Source organism: Babylonia areolata, chromosome 6 (assembly GCF_041734735.1).
Source record: "Babylonia areolata isolate BAREFJ2019XMU chromosome 6, ASM4173473v1, whole genome shotgun sequence".
Classification (NCBI taxonomy): domain Eukaryota; kingdom Metazoa; phylum Mollusca; class Gastropoda; order Neogastropoda; family Buccinidae; genus Babylonia; species Babylonia areolata.
Window position 1 is genome coordinate 46,511,637 of NC_134881.1, and position 23,006 is coordinate 46,534,642.

Genomic DNA, 23,006 nt, shown 5'->3' on the forward strand with positions numbered 1-23,006 from the left:
CTACTGATAGTGACACTGCTGATAGTGACACTGCTGATAGTGACACTGCTGTTGATACTACTGATAGTGACACTGCTATAGATATTGCTGATAGCGACACTGCTGTTGACACTGCTGATAGTGACACTGCTGTTGATACTGCTGATAGTGACACTGCTGTTGACACTGCTGATAATGACACTGCTGTTGACACTGCTGATAGTGACACTGCTGTTGATACTGCTGATAGTGACACTGCTGATAATGACACTGCTGATAGTGACACTGCTGTTGATACTGCTGATAGTGACACTGCTGTTGATACTGCTGATAATGACACTGCTGTTGATACTGGTGATAGTGACACTGCTGGTAGTGACACTACTGTTGATACTGTTGATAGTGACACTGCTGACAGTGACACTTCTGATAGTGACACTGCTGTTGACACTCCTGATAATGACACTCCTGATAATGACACTGCTGTTAATGACACTGCTGATAGTGACACTGCTGTTGATACTGCTGATAGTGGCGCTGCTGTTAGTGACACTGCTGATAGTGACACTGCTGTTAGTGACACTGCTGATAGTGACACTGCTGTTGATATTGCTGATAGTGACACTGCTGTTGACACTGCTGATAATGACACTGCTGTTGATACTGCTGATAGTGACACTGCTGTTGATACTACTGATAGTGACACTGCTGATAGTGACACTGCTGTTGATACTACTGATAGTGACACTGCTATAGATATTGCTGATAGCGACACTGCTGTTGACACTGCTGATAATGACACTGCTGTTGATACTGCTGATAGTGACACTGCTGTTGATACTGCTGATAGTGACACTGCTGTTGACACTGCTGATAATGACACTGCTGTTGACACTGCTGATAGTGACACTGCTGTTGATACTACTGATAGTGACACTGCTGTTGACACTGCTGTTGATACTGCTGATAGTGACACTGCTGTTGATACTGCTGATAGTGACACTGCTGTTGATACTGCTGATAGTGACACTGCTGATAGTGACACTTCTGTTGACACTGTTGATAGTGACACTGCTGTTGATACTGCTGTTGATACTGCTGATAGTGACACTGCTGATAGTGATACTGCTGATAGTGACACTGCTGTTGATACTGCTGGTAATGACACTGCTGTTGACACTGCTGATAGTGACACTGCTGGTAGTGACACTGCTGATGGTGACACTTCTGTTGATACTGCTGTTAATGACACTGCTGTTGATACTGCTGATAGTGACACTGCTGTTGACACTGCTGATGGTGACACTTCTGTTGATACTGCTGTTAGTGACACTGCTGTTGATACTGCTGATAATGATACTGCTGATAATGACACTGCTGTTGACGCTGCTGTTAGTGACACTGCTGTTGACGCTGCTGTTAGTGACACTGCTGTTGACACAGCTGTTGACGCTGCTGTTGACACTGCTGCCTCCCACCTGCAGTGACTGGTCCTCAGCCTCTGTGGGAGTGACGTGGTCCGGCCTGTCTCCCTCCAGGTGGGACAGGAAGCGCCAGAAGATGGATTGGATCTGACGCCTCCTTTATTTGTTTACCGGAGTCTGTGGCACGTGGCGCCATAGTCTGTACAGCAGGCAGACGCCGCCCTTCAGATGGGAACCCGGCACCAGGAGACGGTCGTCTGGCCGGAACATAATGGATATGGCGAGGAGCTCAAAGTCAGCCGCGTCTGGGGGAGTGAAAACCCGTTACTGGGGGAAATTGAAATTGCTTGATTTCCGCTTTCTCTCTCTCTCTCTCTCTCTCTCTCTCTCTCTCTCTCTCTCTCTCTCTCTCTCTCTCTCCTCTCTCTCCTCCTCCTCCTCTTCTTCTTCTTTTTTCTTCAAAGAAAGGTGGAGGGAATGATTCAGTAGAACTGATCGAATGCGTCTTTGTATGTATGATTGTGGGTGAGTTTGTCTGCGTGGTTGTCTGTGTGTCTCCTTGTCTCTCTCTTTCATTCGCTCCCTTCATTCCAGCCCCTACATAGCTCTCCCTCTCCCCGTGGCCTGACAGTTTGAGAATATAATTCACATTCGTCATTTTTCTTCTTCTCCCTCCCGCTTTGAACCCAGCATCACTCCTTCCACCCTCCACCCTCACTCTCTCTCTCTCCCTCTGCCTCTCTCCCTCTGTCCCTTCTCTCTGTCCTCTCTCTCTCCCTCCCTCTCTCCCTCTCTCTCTCTCCCTATCTCCCTCTCTCTCTCCCTATCTCTGTCTCTGTCCCTCTCCCTCTCTCCCTCGGCTCTCTCTTTCTCCCTCTCTCTCTCCCTCCCTCTCCCTCTCTCTCTCTCCCTCTCTCTCCCCCTCTCTCCCCCTCTCTCTCCCTCTCTCTCATTCACACACCCAACCCCTTGTCCGTATTTGATAGAAAAATAAATAAATAGATAAAATAAGTAACTGCTGAGAATCGGGGACTGTCGGAATCCAGAAGCACAGTCTGAAAAGCCTGGCACGATAACTTTGTTTGCCTGTTCTGGAGTCTATCAGAGCTGTGCCTTGCAAGAGTCACTCCCAGTTCCCCTCCCCCTCTCCCCCAGCCTTCCCCCACTCCCCTCCCCCCTCCTCTTTCCCCCCCGCCCCTCCCTCCCTTCCACACGTTGTCTTCCCTCCCCATCGGAGCCCTGACACCTCACAAAGAGAGAGTTGAGTCTCCGCGTTCTGTTGAAATCAGGGGCCGACATCTTCGCCTGTCACGAAAGGCTGTATGTGGTGGTGGGAGAACTGAAAAAGGGAGGCTATACGTTCCCCCCCATCACCTCTTGACAGGGTCAGTCACCCCTCCCCACACCTACACCTCCTTGCTGACTGTGTGGAGAGAATCACTTACAGTTGTCGCGCTATCTCCCCGTGCCGTCAGACGATGTCACTTCACTGTACTGCCGTCCGCTCTGCTCTACTTTCTGTCTTTCCTGTGGTGGTTGGTCTTTTTTGGGGGGTGGGGGGGTTGTTTGTTTGTTTGTTTGGTTTTTGCTCTTCCACTGCTTTCTTTCTGTTGTCTCTGTCAGGGGGATTACTTAATGTCTTTATCTTAGCGCTGTTTGCTTTCTTTTCCTTGATCTGTTCTTTCTCTGTCTCCTTCACTCACTATATCTCTCTCTCTCTCCACACACACACACACACACACACACACACACACACATATATATATATATATATATATATATATATATATGTATGTATGTATGTATATATTCATATTTTAGAATATATATTTATATATCTGAAAAGACGTGCAAGCGCTGTGTACATAACAAGCAATGATCATTACATCTCCTCTGGTAGTTCTTGCCCGACTGGGAGAAGGGGAAAAAAGAGACAGACAGTCAGAGAGTCAGACAGACAGACAGACAGACACCCTAGATGCGGCAGAGTATTTCAGTCTTCGTGTCCCGGGGAATGACAAGTGTGTCATCAAACAGGAACAGATCTTCAGAGATGGTCAGGTTTGTTGATCGTGGTTTGAGTGGCGGTGATCCTGGCAGTGATGCAGGGGGCCATCCACTGATGCCCTATTCTTGGACTGGAGCTGTTTCAGGACCGGATTCCTGCCTGTCCTTCATCTTCAGCAGCTGATTGTTTTTTTGTTGAAGACGTCAGACTTTGATTGTTTGCCTGGCAAATAATACCTTGAGGGCCTGTTCGCCTTAGGGCACCACCCCAACCCCAGTGTTCCGGAGCCCTCTTGTCTCTCTGTCTCTGTCTCTGTCTCTCTCTCTTGTTTGTGCGTTATTATCGTTACAGGAAACATGATGATAGTGACCTTATTTTCCCTTTTATGTAAAAGTGCGAAAGAGAATGGAGTGCACTTTGTGCTTTGTTGTTCCATGTTAAGAGAATGGAGTGCACTTTGTGCTTTGTTGTCCCACGTTAAGAGAATGGAGTGCACTTTGTGCTTTGTTGTTCCACGTTAAGAGAATGGAGTGCACTTTGTGCTTTGTTGTCCCACGTTAAGAGAATGGAGTGCACTTTGTGCTTTGTTGTTCCACGTTAAGAGAATGGAGTGCACTTTGTACTTTGTTGTTCCATGTTAAGAGAATGGAGTGCACTTTGTACTTTGTTGTTCCATGTTAAGAGAATGGAGTGCACTTTGTGCTTTGTTGTTCCACGTTAAGAGAATGGAGTGCACTTTGTGCTTTGTTGTTCCATGTTAAGAGAATGGAGTGCACTTTGTGCTTTGTTGCTCCATGTTAAGAGAGTGGAGTGCACTTTGTGCTTTGTTGTTCCATGTTAATTCCATGTTAAGAGAATGGAGTGCACTTTGTGCTTTGTTGCTCCATGTTAATTCCACGTTAAGAGAATGGAGTGCACTTTGTACTTTGTTGTTCCACGTTAAGAGAATGGAGTGCACTTTGTGCTTTGTTGTTCCACGTTAAGAGAATGGAGTGCACTTTGTGCTTTGTTGTTCCATGTTAATTCCATGTTAAGAGAATGGAGTGCACTTTGTGCTTTGTTGCTCCATGTTAATTCCATGTTAAGAGAATGGAGTGCACTTTGTGCTTTGTTGTTCCACGTTAAGAGAATGGAGTGCACTTTGTGCTTTGTTGTTCCATGTTAATTCCATGTTAAGAGAATGGAGTGCACTTTGTGCTTTGTTGTTCCATGTTAAGAGAATGGAGTGCACTTTGTGCTTTGTTGTTCCATGTTAATTCCATGTTAAGAGAATGGAGTGCACTTTGTGCTTTGTTGCTCCATGTTAATTCCATGTTAAGAGAATGGAGTGCACTTTGTGCTTTGTTGCTCCATGTTAATTCCATGTTAAGAGAATGGAGTGCACTTTGTGCTTTGTTGTTCCATGTTAATTCCATGTTAAGAGAATGGAGTGCACTTTGTGCTTTGTTGTCCCATGTTAAGAGAATGGAGTGCACTTTGTGCTTTGTTGTCCCATGTTAAGAGAATGGAGTGCACTTTGTACTTTGTTGTCCCATGTTAAACAATTTTAGAAATCAGCCGATACCTTCAAAATATTATAGGCAACCATCCCTTTTTAGACTCTCAATGCTTATGTCATCCACATGTTGAACATGTCGATAAACAGATGGAAATTTCTTTATATAAAGCCATGAAAATTAGAAATATTGTTTGCAGTTGAGTGATGTATTCTTTTCCCCGTTGTTAGAAATGCTAATTGCCGTTGAGGATTGCTTTTCGTATTTTTTGCTTTCATTTACATTATTTAAGATATTTATAATCATGGTATTTGAAATGTTTCTCTACACCACCCCTTCATGAGGGGCCATGTTCTGTATTGAATAAGACATCTGTGCTCCCCCCCGCCCCCCCCCCCCCCCAGCCCCTCTGTCTGTCTGTCTCTCTCTGTCTTTTGTCTCTGTACTTTTAATAACCATACATTTTCCTATATTTTAACAACTGTTATTTTCAAGCGTTTTTACATGAATCTTTCCAATTGTCACTTTAAAAAGATATGTTTTTTTCTGATAAAGAAAGAGAGACAGAGACAGACAGGGAGACGTTAGAAAGGAGATTGCCATCAACCTTAAAAAAGCTCGAGACTGAACAAATGGCCCTGTAAAGGGCACACAGCTTGAAGTCATCGCTGTTTCGCGTTTTTCCATCAGCGTGCAATCCGGCAACCCGTATAAAATTGCAGGACAACAAATCCGTTAACTCGCTGGTCTGATTGGAGCACGAAGCCGGCTGGCTGCACATACATACTGTTTGTTTGGAAATGCTGTGCTGTTTCGTGTGTAATGCTCATTGTCGCAGACTAATTGTATTGTTAACCTACGTTTGTTTTTTTTCCATCACAGTTCGTGTTGTTCATTAATGGTTCCCTTTTTGACTCACTTGTGTAAACAAAGTGAGTCTATGTTTTAACCCGGTGTTCGGTTGTCTGTGTGTGTGTGTGTGTGTGTGTGTGTGTGTGTGTGCGCGTGGTAAACTTTAACATTGACATTTTCTCTGCAAATACTTTGTCAGTTGACACGAAATTAGGCATAAAAATAGGAAACATTCAGTTCTTTCCAGTCATCTTGTTTAAAAGAATATTGCACCTCTGGGATGGGCACAAAAAAAAAAAAAATGAAGCCTAATTATATGCAAACTGCATTTACTGTTATATTTATATTTTTTGTATTCTCTAAACTTGGCACTTTGATCTGATATTCTGACACAACAACAAGAGCAGTCATTATTATCATTTTTTGTTCAAACAGGAACTTCTTTTGCTAAGCATGGAAGTTTTATTTATTTTGCAAACGTTTTGGTGCAGCTAGTATAAAAGGGAAATTACTCTGTAATTAATGCTAGGGGAGTTAATTTGCTTTAAACTGATCTTTCTCATCTTAAACATTACATTTTGAAATTATACTCAATACATAAAAAGCTTGGATTTTTTTTTTTTTAAGTGTATCACAAGTGAGTCTTGAGGGCCTTGCCTCTCTTGTCTTTACTGATGTAACGGCTTGCTTCCCGTGACAAACAAAACAGTAGAGGAAACATCTGTTAATTTCTTACCTCCGTCTCTGCTTAGACATACGTCTCTCTGTTTCTGTTTCTGTCTGTCTGTCTATTTATCTGTCTGTTTGTCTGTCTCTCTCTCTCTGTCTTTGTCTCGCTCTCTGTCTCTCTCTGTGTCTTTGTCTCGCTCTCTCTCTCTCTGTCTCTGTCTCTGTCTCTGTCTCTCTCTCTCTCTCTCTCATTCCAGCCAGATATCACCAACAACATTGTATATTTGAGTGTGTTTATATCTTCGAAACGGCGAAATGATGTGCAGAACCTGTCCATTTTCATGCATGAAGCATTCAGATCAATGTAAGAGAAACCACAACCTCATGATATGTTGTGTTGTTCATCTTGCTGTTTCCTGTGATTTTTCATGTTTTTCGTGTTAATTCAAACAGATGTGATGCAACATATGATGATGTTTGATTACCTCTTCACAGGGGCTGTGACGTAATTGATAAATTATCCGTATCTCTGTCTCTGTGTCTGTCTGTCTGTCTCTATCTTTCTGTCTCTTTCTCTGTTTCTCTTTCTCTCTCTACCTCTCTGTCTGTATCTCTCTCTCTCTCTCTCTCTCTCTCTCTCTCTCTCTCTGTCTGTCTGTCTGTCTCTCAGTCTCTCTCTCTCTCTCTCTAAACATTGCTTAGACATTTATGGGTTCTCAGAAGTTTGGATAAACGGCGGGGTTGGGGATGTAAATGCTTTTCTTAAAATGTTCAAACAACGCATGATAGATGTCTTTAAACAGGATTGGGCAAGCACACTCAACGGGAGTAATCGTTATGAAACATACAGGTCATTCAAATCTTTATGACCACGTGAAAAATACTTGTCTCATCTTACCATCAGTAAATTTAGATCGGCTTTCATTAAGTTCCGTTTTGGTATAAATGAACTAAAAGTAAATCAGCGTTATCGTGATGTTTTGAAAAACTGTCCATGTGGTGGTAGAATAGAAAAGGAATTACATGCATTAACAGCCTGTCCATTATATAATGATCTCAGAAAGAAATATATGCACAAGCATACGCAAAATGTTAGAAATCTGTCATTACCATTTCTGCTGCAAAAAGAAAGTTGCAACGTGATCAGAGATGTTGCAGTATTTGGTTTTTTTTATGTCTTAAGACTGAGAGATGAGCACTGTCAGCCCTAAACAGAAATATCAGCCTTGTGCTTCTCACTTAGTTACTTGTTCTCAGTGAGCTCACTGTGTATTAAGTGGATTGTGTCGTTCTTCCTATTCTATTTTAGTTAAGATGTCTGTGCTGTTAACACGTGCACCCAAAGTGTATACAGGTCGGTGACCTTACATTAAAATTCTGGCGTTCTTTTCTCTCTCACTCATTCTCTCTCTCCCCCCCCCCTCTCCCACGTCTGTATTTCTGCCCCATCTGGAGCAACGGTTGTTCAAATTTACTTGAAGAAGCAGCACGAACTTCCGTGCGGAGAGAAGGGGTGGAGTGTGTCAGCAAGGGCTGATGGGGGCGAGCGGTAGAGAGGAGGAGCTGGACTGGTTTGCGTCGACCGACTGTGAAATCGAGCGATCCGAAGGGTCTGTGGAAATGTGAGCACTTGGCAGTCGTAGAGCTATTTGTTGTCGAAAAGCCATCAAGAGTGTGGAGGGGTTCCGCTCTTCTGCCGGTGATTATTTGTTGGATTGTTTGATTTTAACGATCCCCTGAACAAGTTTTAAAACTTCGCACAGTCATGCAAAATCACATTGAAAAGCGAAATTTAAAAAGAATTTTAAAAAATAAAATAAAAATGCGTGACACCGCATACACAAAAGCTGATTCAGTCATATCTAGCACAGAAAAAAGCACATCCAGTTGGAGGGAAGGTGATGTGCTGCCAGGAAACATTGGAAAGGTCTGGCTTGGTGACAGCATTATGACGTCACAGAAAGCCTAACGTGCACGGTGATAACAAAACAAGGCGGGCAGTGTGGCCTGTTTACGACTCGTCACAAAATAAATGCCCAAGTAGTGGACGGAAATAGTAATGTGGTGAGTTTAATTTCATCACTTCCTAACTTCATCATTTATTTCCTCCTTTCCTCCTCTTCTTCTTCGTCGTCGTCGTCGTCGTCGTCGTCTTTCTATCCTTCGTTTTGTTCTTACTTTCGTTTTTTCTTTTGTATTGTTTCTGTTCATTTTTTCACATCTCTTCCCCCCCCCCCCCCTACTTTTCTCCCCCTCGCCTTCCCCTCACTCCCCTTACCAAACCCGCACCCCCCAGTCTCCCAGCAACAGGTCAACCAATGAAATTCAGTCATCGAGTCAAGGCAAAATATGTTGCTAATTATGTGTGTGTGTGTGTGTGTGTGTGTGTGTGTGTGCGTGCGTGCGTGCGTGTGTGGGTGGGTGCGTGCGTGCGTGCGTGTGTGCGTGCGTGTGTGTGTGTGTGTGTGTGTGTGTGTGTGCAGACTGTACATCGTGTGGGTGATGTGATGGAGGCAAAGGGCCCACACGTCAAACCAGCGTCACTCATGTCCCCAGCCGTCATCAGACCAGGAGACAGAAACGGTGTTGGCGTTCCAGTCTTCAGGTAAGTGGAGGGGAAAGAACGTGATGAAAAAATGTAGTATTTCAACATCCATTTATCTATCTGAAAAGAATAGTTTGTTTTTTTTTTAAAAGCGAAAGAAAATAGTACCTGTGTATTACTTTCCTGGTTTTTGTTTATTGTTATCCTTTTTCCAGCGCCGACGATGATGACACGTTGTGATTGGTCGGGTCGGGCGGAGCTGATCACGTGATTTGATGTCGTCAATTTGTATCATTCTGGTTTTATCCGTGAGTGGGGCGTGATTGGTGTTTATTCTGGCAGACAATAGAAGGACAAAAAACGCCAAGTTTCTGTCAGCAACAGCGTATTGTGTGGATATTCAAGCAGGCACACCAAACACATGCACATACACACACACTCTCTCTCTCTCTCTCTGTCTCTCTCTCTCGCACACAGACACACACACACACACACACACACGCACACGCACACTTGCACGCAAACACTTGCACGTATACACTGTTTCATGGTTCCATAGCATGCGCGCGTGTGTGGGAGTATCACAGGTTTAATCACCCCACAAAGTGGTTTTCTTTTGAAAAGGAGCATCGGGTTCGTGTCTGCGCTGGATTTGCTGCTTGCTTGCATTGGATGACACGCGCGTGTGAAAAGGGTTTGGGCGGTTGTTGTTGTTTTTAATTGAAACACCATTATGTGGCCAGCAGATCATTCTGTGGCCAGACAGACCTTTCTGGGGCCAGACAGACCATTCTGTAGCCAGCAGATCATTCTAAGGCCTGACAGACCATTCTGTGGCCAGCAGATCATTCTGAGGCCAGACAGACCATTCTGAGACCTGACAGACCATTCTGAGGGCAGACCGACCTTTCTGAAGCCAGACAGACCATTCTGAAGCCAGACAGACCATTCTGAAGCCAGACAGACCTTTCTGAAGCCAGACAGACCATTCTGAGGGCAGACAGACCATTCTGAGGCCAGACAGACCATTCTGAGGCCAGACAGACCATTCTGAGGCCAGACAGACCATTCTGAGGCCAGACAGACCATTTTGAGGGCAGACAGACCATTCTGAGGCCAGACAGACCTTTCTGAGGCCAGACAGACCTTTCTGAAGGCATACAGACTTTTCTGAGGGCAGACATACCTTTCTGAAGCTAGTCAGACCATTCTGAGGGCAGACATACCTTTCTGAAGCCAGACAGACCATTCTGAGGGCAGACAGACCTTCCTGAGGTCAGACAGACCTTTCTGAAGCCAGACAGACCTTTCTGAGGGCAGACAGACCATGTTTACTCCTTTCCTGCTGTCATCTGCTGCCATTCATCCCATTACCTTCCCCCCCTTTCTTCTTCTTCTTCTTCTTCTGTTTCAGTCATTTCTTCTTCATTTTCTGTTTTCTTCGAATTGCTTTTATTTCATCAGTTCTGTCTTTCATTTACCCCTTTATCCTTCTTAAAAAAAAAAAATCTTCGATTTTGTTATTTTTCCACTTTTTTTCTGTGTACGCTCTTTCTTTCTGTCTTTCTTTAGATATCTAATTCCATTAACTTCCTAATCTGCCCGCAACCCCCCTTTTTTTCTAAAAGTTTTATTTTTCTAATTCTTTTCTTTTTTTTACTTTTTCTTTCTTTCTTTCATTCTTTTTGTCTTTATTTCTTTCTTCTGTCGATCGTGATTTAGCTCTTTTCCTTCTTTCTTTTCGCGTTTTTTTTTAAAACTAATTAATTAATTATTTTTAATGATTTATTTATTTATTTGTTTATTTATCTATTTATTTATTTATCTATCTGTTTATTCTACATTAATGCGTTGCATGTTCTTGTGATCGAATGAGGAGGTGCATGTACAGTGAATTCCTGTTGTGGTTAGGTTGTTTTTACAACTTGCCCACAAAATAATCATCTTTTCGTCTTTCTTTGATTTTCTTTCCTTTAGATTTCTCTCTTCCTTGTCCTTGATGTCTTTCCTTTTTCTTTTCGTTTCTTTTCCCCCATTTATTTTCCTTGTTCTTCTCGTCTTCCCTGTCTCTTTTTTTTCTATTTCTTTATTCTCTTTTTCTTCCCTCTTTTTCCTCTCACTTTCCTGCCTTCCATTTCTGTCTTTCCTGGCATCAGCTCTTGCGGATAATGGTGGGCAGTGAAATGCTTCTACTGACATGAAGGTTTCTCGTTTTTTTTTTATTTCGTGTCATATTTTGTTACATATCTGTACATGCCACTGTTCAGTGAAGGATCTATTAAATCATGAAATGATGTCCCAGATGATGCCCTGTATTACAGAGGCGTCATGGCAGAGTTGGTAAGGCGTTGACCACCTGACCCAGTGGTCGGAGTTCGATCCCCCGTTTTGACCTGTTCGTGTGTCCTTGGGAAAGGCACTTTACTCCGGTTCTCCTCGTTCCGCCCAGGTGTGGATTGGTACCTGAGAGTTCCGCCCAGGTGTGGATTGGTACCTGAGAGTTCCGCCCAGGTGTGGATTGGTACCTGAGAGTTCCGCCCAGGTGTGAATTGGTGCCTGAGAGTTCCGCCCAGGTAAGTTCCGCCCAGGTGTGAATTGGTACCTGAGAGTTCCGCCCAGGTGAGTTCCGCCCAAGTGTGAATTGGTACCTGAGAGTTCCGCCCAGGTAGTTCCGCCCAGGTGTGAATTGGTACCTGAGAGTTCCGCCCAGGTAGTTCCGCCCAGGTGTGAATTGGTACCTGAGAGTTCCGCCCAGGTGTGAATTGGTACCTGAGATTTCCGCCCAGGTGTGGATTGGTACCTCAGAGTTTGGGAAGGTTGTAACGGCCGAGGGAGAGGGCTGGGCCCCACCTTCCAATGTCGAGCCCTAGTTCAGTTCAGTTCAGTCACTCAAGGAGGCGTCACTGCGTTCTTCGGCGGATGAATCTGTTTACACAACACCACATCTGCTAATCAGATGCCTGACCATCAGTGTTAGCCAGCAGGCTTGGTCAGGACACAGTGGAGAAAGATTCGCTGCCCCGATGACCCTAACTTTTTTTTAATTCATGTAACACGTGGAATGTTTCTTTGAGTTCACAAAGAGGGTCTGTTTGCAGGAACGGTGATTTAAACAGTTAGTCTGTGTGCCACAGCAACAGCTGTGTGAAAAAACGTTGAAACAGGCTTTGTAAAGGACTGCATCAAGCCGTTTTATGCTCGGCTTGTGTGGCAGAGTTCATTTTAATAATAGTGATAATGATAATAATAGTAATAATAATTATTACTATTATCATTATTATTATCATTATTGCACTGAGTCTTGTGCAGAGACAAATCAAAGCGCTTTCACACCAGTCATTCACACGCATGCATAGCTGTAAACTTGAGAACCTGGAGACAAAGAAGAGGCAGGGGAGGGAGGGGGCGCAATCAGCAGGTTTGAACACGTGATAAACGTGTCACTGTGAGCGAGAGATAAAGAGGGATGAGGTTCGGGGAGGGGGTAACAGACAGACACTTTTCATTGACGTATCCGCCACACAGTCTCATTTTTCTGGTTAAAAAGAGTGCAAGGTTGGCACGAACGACACGCCATACAAACGAGCCCAGAGCTATCAGGGAAAGGACTCCTCTGTCGCGCTAATCACAAAATTATATGCTGGCTGGGGATAGCAGATAGCAATTGCAGATTAATACCTTTTATGGGAAGACCAGATAAATGCATTAATTTGCTTACTGGCAACGTGTTTGACGTTCAGTGTTTGGTTTGTGCTGAAATCTGTCCATCATGTTCTTTTTATGACTTTTTGTCAGGGGTCGGGGATGGTGGATATGTTGTGCAAGTGTCCAAACATCCAGAACTAAAGTTTCACAGATTTTGTGTGTGTGTGTGTGTGTGTGTGTGTGTATGTGTGTGTGTCCGCACGCGCGCGCGCGCTTGTGACTGAAACCTCACTGAATGATATAGGAAACGAATGATGAGCGCCCAAAGGTAGCTCTCAGTCGGCTTTACCCAGGCAGGCAGCCTGTTATGGAACCCACTCTGTGTTTGTAAAGCGCTTAGAGCTTGGTCTCTGTCCGAGGAGAGGCGCTGTGTAAGTATCCATATCATCATCATCATCGTCGTCGTCGTCATCATCATCATCATCATCATCCGTTCCTCAGTCGGAGGTCTTGCTCATTCCGTTAAGAGGTATCACGTGTTTAGTCTCGGCCAATCGGCACTCATTTCCTGTCGTGTCACCCGACACGAGAAGAGCTGCACAGTGTTTTACAAATGATCGCGTTCCGGAAGCACCGTGCTGTGTGTGTGTGTGTGTGTGTGTGTGTGTGTGTGTGTGTGTGAAAAGATAAAAAGAAAAAAGAGAGAGGAAAAAAAGTGTCCGAGAGACGCATCCATTTCACACAGTTTGCCATCAGGCTGTGTGGTACACAGTTGCACGGTTTGACACGGGCGAGCCACCATGCAGATCAGTCTGAGTAGGAAGTCCCATCTGGTAATGCTGACCATTCGTGCCATTGTGTCAGTTTTTAACGGGCCCGGGGGAGAGGAATGCTTGCTGGGTTTAGCTGCCGATGGGTTGCCTTTCATCGATAGCCCAGACAGTTCCACCTCTCTCTCTCTCTCTCTGGCAATGTGTTTGACTTTCTGTATTTGTTCCGAAATAATACAATCAGTTACTTTGAGATGGATTATCCAGAATATTGCATTCTGTTCAAACACACCTGTAGGTAAGTAATAGTAACTGATTCAAAGATCAGTGGCAACTTTATCGAAGAACATGACAGATAGAAAAAGAGATACAGTCATGGATAAACATGACCGAGAGAGGGAGGGAGAGAGAGAGAATGTATTTTTCTGTCAAAAGCTGCTAGAGCTTCCACTGACAAAGACAAAGAAATTTGATTGCACCAATGTTCGAAAGACACAGGAAATTGTTGTGGTGATGTTCATACGCTCATTCGTGCACTCCGCTGCATATTACCAACACGTGAAACACATTCAGTGAATGGAACACACTCGCAAAGCAACAAGTCAATCAGAAATACAGCAGAGTTTTCAATGATCAGTTGGATTTGTCATTTTCGTTCCTTTTTCATACACTGGTCGTTGCTGGGAACTCTTTCAGTGAACTTTGTATATCCAGTCTTCAGCTGAGATTGTGTGTGTGTGTGTGTGTGTGTGTGTGTGTGTGTGTGTGTGCGTGTGTGTTTGAGTGTGTAGTGAAATAATTTGAAGTGAAGTGTTTTCGAAATTTCCTGTTCTTACATTGTTTAAACTCGGGTTTTTGAATGTGTGTGTGTGTGTGTGTGTGTGTGTGTGTGTAGGGAAATAATTGAAGTGAAGTGTTTTTGAAGTTAACTTTTTAAAGACTGTTTTAACTAGGGTTTTTGAATGTGTGTGTGTGTGTGTGTGTGTGTGTGTAAATGTGTGTGTGTGTGTGTGTGTGTGTGTGTGTGTTTATGTTTGAGCGCTGTGGTGATAAACGTGTTGAAATGTCCAACACCGGGGACATACTCAGTTTGACATGACTTAATTATACATGCTTTTTTTTTCTTTTTTCCCCCTTCTGCCCTTTTTATTCTTTTTGGATTCAGTGAGGGTTTTATGTTTGATGTCGTTTTGTGAACCAGTCAGAATCACTTGCCAATGAAGAAGGTTTATAAGAGTCCCTCACCCCCCCCCCCCCACTCCCACACACAATCAATAAACAACAAACAAAACAAAACGTGTTTAGTACCTTGTTATAACCTCGTGCGGTCGTCCAAGCCAAGATGATAATTTTTGATTTGCTGATCATTATCTTTGCATGTCTTTTTCTCTTTGTCTCTCTTTCTGCCTGTCTCTTTTTCAGTCTTTCTTCCTCCTTTTCTTTCTTTCCATCATCATTACTCACACAGAAAGAGTGATGAGTGGAGAGGGAAACTGAGGTGTCGGAAAGACTTAACGAACGATGGAGTAAACAGCCAAGAGAGAGACAGAGACAGAGACAGAGAGAGAGAGAGAGGTGGGGAGACAGGCAAGACACATAGACAGGTATGGAGAGATGAATCCGTCACAACTAATCACGCTTTCTTGATAAGGATATACATGGTAAGTTACAGATAAGAGAAGAGGGGGAGAGGGGAGTGAGAGAAAGAGAGGGGAGAGAGAGAACAATAGAGAAGAAGAACAAAGGACTGTGAGATGAATCCATCGCATTCAGTATAACTTGGTGGAAAAAATGTTTGCGTGGTTTGACCCTAACGATACGCCATACTATTGAGTCCCTGGATCCAGTAACGGCAGGGATCCCATCAGGAAATGGATTGCTGTGTAGCGTTAACCATTCGTGTCGTGGTGTCAGTTTTTAACAGACGTGGTAAACCTGATGCATGTTGGGTATAGCACAACTGCTGATGGGAAGCCTTTTCACCGAAAGCCCAGTGGAATGCATCCATTTGCATACTGGCAATGTGTTTTACTTGCTATGCTTCGTCCGGGATGTGAGTGTCCATTTTGGTTTGTTGTTGTTGTTGTTGTTTCAGGGGAAACTGCGTTCTGTTCAATCATCCCAAACCCGGACCTCACAGATAGGATGTTCCTGTATATTCCTGTATCAATTACCATTGATTGCATCAGTGGCAAATTTATGGAAAAAATACGAAAGAGTGGGGGAGAAACATGTGGCGAGAGAGAGACAGAGAGAGACAGACAGGTGGGGGAAGAGAGACAGAGAGAGAGAGAGAGCTAAATAAAATTAATACGCGCATGCACTTTGCTTGAGTTATTGATCATGAAGAACAAGCGCGCGTAGGTCCACAATCGTATCGGTTTATAAAACAAAATAAATAATTCAAATTAGAATTAGAAAATAAACAGGGGGAGTATACACCTGAGGCAACTTAGACCTGGCTGAAAGAAAATGTGTGGGAACATAGACCTGGAGGAACATATACATGAGGGAACATAGACCTGGGGGAACATAGACATGAGGGAACATAGACCTGGAGGAACATAGACCTGGAGGAACATAGACCTGGGGGAACATAGACCTGGAGGAACATAGACCTGAGGGAACATAGACCTGGAGGAACATAGACCTGAGGGAACACAGACCTGGGGGAACATAGACCTGGAGGAACATAGACCTGGGGGAACATAGACCTGAGGGAACATAGACCTGGAGGAACATAGACCTGGGGGAACATAGACCTGAGAGAACATAGACCTGGGGGAACATAGACATGAGGGAACATAGATCTGGGGGAACATAGACCTGAGGGAACATAGACATGAGGGAACATAGACATGAGAACATAGACCTGGAGGAACATAGACCTGAGGGAACATAGACATAAGAACATAGACCTGGAGGAACATAGACCTGAGGGAACATAGACATAAGAACATAGACATGATCTGAGGGAACATAGACATGAGAACATAGACATGAGGAACATAGACATGAGGGAACATAGACCTGGAGGAACGTAGACTTGAGTGAACGTAGACCTGAGGGAACATAGACATGAGGGAACATAGACCTGGTGGAACGTAGACCTGGAGGAACGTAGACATGAGTGAACATAGACATGAGGGAACATAGACCTGAGGGAACATAGACCTGGGGGAACATAGACCTGACCTCTGTTTCATAACGCTCAACTGCGACATGCAGGAAGATAATTTGTTTGGAAAACAATTAGCAAAAGAAGCATATGCATAAACACACAGGCAGAAGTAAATATGTGGTGAAAAGTTTGTCACAGAGACTGAGGGAGAGTCAGACTGGAAACGACTTTGTGTCGGGGCTTGCAAGGCTTCCCACGCTGTCCAACAATGAGCAGTTAGAGTTTTCATTCCGTTTGCCTCCTCCAGGCTACTTTCGTTTAAAACAGTGCTGTGCGTTGTGAAGAATCGCTGCTGTCTTGGCCATTTCTGTGTCATGGAAGTTCCAGAGGTAAATACCACGTCGGGACATCACCGTGTGTTCATGAGAGACCAAGCGCGATGGGTTATGCTGCTGGTGAGAAATCTGCCAAGCAGATGGGTATATGGATTTGTCCCAAACCAGTGACGCCTCCTTGAGAAACTGAAACTTAACCTTATGAGAGGCCGGAGTGGGACTGTGGTAGGGTTTTCTTTTTTTTTTCTTTTTCTTTTTTTTTTTTAGTCCTGGAAGGTATATCACGTGCTTCGCTTCGGCCAACCATCGCTCATTTCCGGTCGTGTGTGACAGCATAAACAAGAGCGGCACAGGTATTTGGAATTGATCGAGTTCTGGGTGGACGGTGGTGTATGCAGATGAACGCAGACTGGAATGATGGTGTGTCTGTGTGTGTGTGTTTCACTTATGTTGTTAAGAAATAATTGAGTACACTGCGTGAATGACTGTGACTATTTAACAACCCGTGAATATCTCACAAGCTGTTGGTTCAATCTCTCTCTCTCTCTCTCTCTCTCTCTCTCTCTCTCTCTCTCCTTTTTTCTCTTTCTGACCCAACAACAAATATGCAGAGGAATGGAATGGGGAAAGGGGGGATATAAAGAAACAGAACAAACAAAACTTTTCTTTGTCGAGATATGAGTAAGGGAGGAAGCGAAAGACAGAGTGGTTGTCAGAAGAGAGGCAGAACTAGAGCGTGACAGACAGACAGACAGAAAGGGGGAGAGGGGGAGAGATCGTAACAGACGGGGTGATGAATCTACCACAGCAAATTTCATCATGTAAGTAAAAGAGAGAGAGAGAAAAAAAAAAAAAAAAAAAAGAAGAAGAAGAAGAAATGCGTTGTTTGGCACGAACGAGACACCATGCAAATGAGTCCCTGGAGCCAGTGACGGCAGGGGATCCCATCAGGAAATGGGATTGCTGGGTAGCGTGAACCATTCGTGTCATGGTGGCACTTTTGAACAGTCCCGCTAAACTAGATGGCAGAGCAACAGATGGCTGCGGTGTTCACCGGAAGCCGAACTGCACTCTGCCAATATATTTTACGTGCTGTCTTCTGTTTGTTTTCTGAAGTGTTACAGGGGGGGGCGGGAGGTGGTGCGTGGGACACGTTTAGCGGAAGTAGAGGGCTTGAGGGGGTGTATGGGGGGATTTTATATTGTTTAGACATCCCACATATCGTGTTTTCTTTTACTGCTGTGTTTAAACGTCTTCAGAAAAATTTATAAAGTAATGAGAAATTATCATCCCTCTCTAGACCCAGCCTGACAGTATTTTTGAACCACGTGATAGTGCACACACCAAATTATTAATCATTATTAATGTCAAACAAAACGTGATAGTGCACACACCAAATTATTAATCATTATTAACGTCAAACAAAACGTGATGGTGTATACACTAAATTATTAATCAACATGAACGTCAAACAAAACGTGATAACCTACACACTAAATAATTAATTATTATTAAAGTCAAACAAAACATAATGGTGTACACACCAAATTATTTCTCATTATTAACGTCAAACAAAACGTAATGGTGTACACACCAAATTATTTCTCATTATTAACGTCAAACAAAACGTAATGGTGTACACACCAAATTATTTCTCATTATTAACGTCAAACAAACGTAATGGTGTGCATACTAAATTGTCAATTAATATCAACGTCAAACAAAACATAAATACGTTCACTAAAGTATTAATCAATATTAATATCAAATGAAACGGAATAGCATACACACTAAATTATTAATCATTATCAACGTCAAACAAAACGTAATAGTGTACACACTGAATTATCAGTCATTATTAAAGTCAAACGAAACGTAATAGCGTACGCGCTAAATCATTAATCACTATAACTGCCAAACAAAACGTAATAGTGCACTCGCTAAACTATTAATCATTATTACCGTTAAACAAAACATGATAGTGTACACACTAGACTTTTAATCATTGTTAAAGTGAAATAAAACAATAGTGTACACACTAAATTAGTCATCATTATTAACGTCAAACAAAACAGTACAAACTTAAGTGTCAGAACTGAAAGGAATGTACCTATACTGCCTCATCAGTCGTTCATCAGAAACCGTCGGTAACGGTAGGAGTTACCTCCCATCACAAGAAGATGCATCACGTGTTTTGCTTTGGCCAACCAGCGCTCATTTCCGGTTGTGTCACGCGTCCATAATCACAAGAGTGGCACGACTGTCACAGCTGACCTTTCTGGTTGTGTAACGGGTAGCCGTGCATAAAAAGCTACTCTGTGTGTGTGTGTGTGTGTGTGTGTGTGTGTGTGTGTGTGTGCAAAATTTGGAGAAAGACATGTGCCCACGCATCTGAGTCAGTTCTAAAATTTAAATGATGTGCGTTTGCTTTGGTTTATTTGTTTTTTTCTTGTGGTATTCAGATAGTGTGTGGGTGTGAGAGAGAGGGTGATATATATATATATATATGATTGGATGCGCGCACGTAGATCTCAAGTAATGCATTTCAGGTTATCTTGCTTTTTTTATTTCCTGAAATCTACACACTACACGCAGAACCAATAGGAGGAACTGCTGCCAGAGATGAAAGCTGACCGCTGTGAAAATAGAGTCCAAGTAATAAAAATAAAAAAAGAACATGGAATTTTGCATTGTGAAAGGTTTTTACATGATCTTGGCAGTTCAGTTTTATTCATGGAAACATGTATCCGTGTACCAGCTCGCACACAAAAATGTATTTGTGTGTGGAGGCAGGATACCTCTTACAAACATCTTCTCTTTTCACTCAGCGAACGCACTCCGTATTGTGTTTCATTTGAATAATTCCTCAGACTTTCGTTTTTCTTTCGGTGTTGTACTGTTATGGATGGAATGTGTCTCTTTTCTTCACCCCTAGATTTCAACACTCTCATGCGATGGCGCACTCGCGTACACACCCACACACCCAATCCCCCCCCCCCTCCCCCTCCCCCCCCCCCCTCACACACATACACACACACACACACTCTCTCTCTCTCTCTCTGTTTCTCTTTCTCTCTGTCTCCGTCTTTGTCTCTCTATCTTCTTCTGTCTGTCTGTCTGTCTGTCTGTCTCTCTCTCTCTCTCTCTCTCTCTATCTCTATCTCTATCTCCCTCTCTCTCTCTGTCTTCTCTGTCTGTCTGTCTGTCTGTTTGTCTCTCTCACTCCAGCAGCCAACACAGTTTCTGTGCCATAAATCACGGGAAAATAAAGGGCAACGCCCAAATCATGTTATGCCTGCCTCGTGGTTTTTGTTGCTGTTGTTGTTTTAATAAGTGTCGGTGCTCGCAATTGTTTTACAACATGTCTCTAACAAAAATAAAGACTGCATATTGGATCACAGTGGCTTGTGTGGGTTGGCATTAAAATGTTGGAAAAGCGAATGCCATCGGTATAAACCGTGCTATGCTGACATTGTGTATACACCCGGATAAAGGGCGAAGAAAAAAGGTATGAAGCTACCTTTGATTACTGCAACAATGACAAATGAAGTAACCGTTGTTTTTATCTCCTCTCTCTCTCTCTCTCTCTCTCTCTCTCTCTCTCTCTCTCTCTCTCTCTCTCTCTCTCTCTCGCCCTATATTTTCACTCTTTATAAATGAACTTGCAAGAGAAGTTATAGAAAATGGTAAGCATGGGGCACGATTCTCTCTTGATTATTTTGATCTTTTTATTTTACTTTTGGCAGATGACGTTGTTTTGCTTTCAGAAACAGTAATTGGTTTGCAAACTCAGTTGAACAATTTACATAGAGCAGCTTGTTCTCTTGAATTAAAAGTAAACTTGAATAAAAGTAATATTATTGTGTTTCGAAAAGGTGGTTATTTAGCCGCAAGAGAAAGATGGACATATAATAATCTTGTGATGCCAGTAGTTAATGCTTATAAATATTTAGGTATATTGTTTTCGACAAAACTTAGCTTCACTGCAACCTGTATCGATTTGTCTAGTAAAGGTAAGAATGCAGTTTTATGTATTTTGCGACAATTACGTAATTTGAATAATGACAGTTTATCTTTGTTTCTCAAGTTATTTGATTTACAGGTTCAACCCATTGTCCAGTATGGTGCAGAACTTTGGGGCCTCTATACTTCAGCATGCCATATTGAAAAAGTACACTTATTTGCTTTAAAAAAGTTTCTGGGGATTGAAATGCGAAGGCCCAATGATCTTGTATATGGCGAAACTAATAGATATCCAATTTATATAAATTCTACGATACGTTGTATTCGGTACTGGTTGAAGTTAACGAGAATGGATAATCACAGACTGCCACGTAAAGCCTATAGGATGTTACATGATTTAGATGAAAAAGGTAAAAGAAATTGGGCGTCAAATATCCGATGTAAATTATACCAATATGGTTTTGGATATGTATGGATGAATCAAGGTGTCCAGGAAATTAAACAGTTTCTCATTGAATTTAAAGAAAGATTGATTGTTTGCAGGTGGCAGGAATGGAACTCACATAAGGAAGACAGCGACCGGTTTGAAATGTACAGAACATTTTGTACTACTCATGAAGTGAAAACGTACTTGCAAATTAGCTTAGACAAACACTTAAAATTCATAATGGCAAGATTTAGATTAGGTATTTCAGAAATTGCTCAACATTATTATCGGTACAGAAAGCATACTGTGGATGAGTTGAATTGCCCTCTGTGTAGAAGTGGTGTTGAAGATGAGTTACACTTTATCTTTGTTGTCCTGCTTTAAGTAAATTAAGAGAACAGTATATTCCACGAAAGTATTTTAAGTTTCCAAATCAGTTTCGGCTAAGTCTGTTGTTGGCATCTAATAAAGAAAGCATTGTAAAGAATTTGTCCATTTACATATAAAAAACATTTAAGTTAAGATCAATAACGATATCATAATTCCTTTGATGATTGTTTCGCCTTGTGCACTTGCATGTTTAATAATGTTGTATACTGCACCCCTTCATGAGGGGCAATGGCCTATATGAATAAATCATCCGAATCCGAATCCGAATCTCTCTCACACACACACACACACACACACACACACACACACACACACACACACACACACACACACACACACACACACACACACACACACACACACACACACACACACAATGGCCGAATGGTTAAAGCATTGGACTTTCAATCTGAGGGTCCCTGGTTCGAACCTCGGTGGCGGCGCCTGGTGAGTACAGGGTGGAGATCTCTCAGGTCAACATATGTGCAGACCTGCCAGTGCTTGAACCCCTCCTACGTGTGTATGCGCACGCAGAAGATCAAATATCCTGTAATCCATGTCAGCGTTCGGTGGGTTATGGAAACAAGTACATACCCAGTATGCATGAGTATGGCTGCCTACATGGCGGGGTAAGTAAACAAAGCGGTCATACACGTAAAATGTTACATGTCTGTCTGTGTGTATGTGTGTGTGCCTGAAATCTGATTGAATGACACAGGAAACGAATGATGAGCCCCCAGTGGCAGCTGTCAGTCGGCTCTACCCAGGTAGGCAGCCTGTTGTGCAAATGACCCCGTGCTTGTAAAGCGCTTAGAGCTTGGTCTCCGACCGAGAATAGGCGCTATATAAGTATCCATATCAATCAATCAAGCAATATGTATGTCTTGTCTCTTTATGTCTTGTCTTGTTTTGTCTTGACAAACACAGCTGTCCTGTCTGAGGGCGCTGAAGTGACAGAGCCACACACAGCTTGTCTATCGTGCGCGCTGTGGGGATCTGTTTGTTTGTATGCTGTTTGTGTTTTTCCTTTCGCTTGGCTCTAAAAGGCGTGTGTTCCGGTGACTGGTCACAGGTCTCTTCAGTTATTTCTCTGTGTGTCTGTTGTTTCGGTTCCAGTCCCTTTGTCTTGGCTGGCCTTCCCAATGTCTGGCTGGCTTTTGACATGCTCTTTATCCCCCCCCCCCCTTCTCTCTCTCTCTCTCTCCCTCCCTCTCGAGGTCAGACTAAGTGCGTTGGGTTATGCCTCCTTGAGTAACTGAACTGAGCTCTCTGTCTCTGTGTCTCTGTACCTATCCCTTTCTGTCTGTCTCTGTCTCTGTCTGTCTATCTCTCTCTCTCGCTACCTTTCTGCGTGTTCATAATCACAGTATTATCAAATTCAT

General features: G+C 43.2%; 1 protein-coding gene across 1 annotated transcript in view; it reads left to right on the plus strand.

Annotated features, from left to right (window-relative positions):
* The first annotated feature begins 8,944 nt into the window (after positions 1-8,944).
* The window catches only part of LOC143283543 (uncharacterized), a 75,986-nt gene continuing 61,924 nt past the window's right edge, over positions 8,945-23,006 (plus strand). Inside the window, exon 1 of the mRNA XM_076589788.1 lies at positions 8,945-9,033. The gene's annotated coding sequence lies outside the window, so the exon portion shown is untranslated. The remainder of the gene's footprint in view (positions 9,034-23,006) is intronic.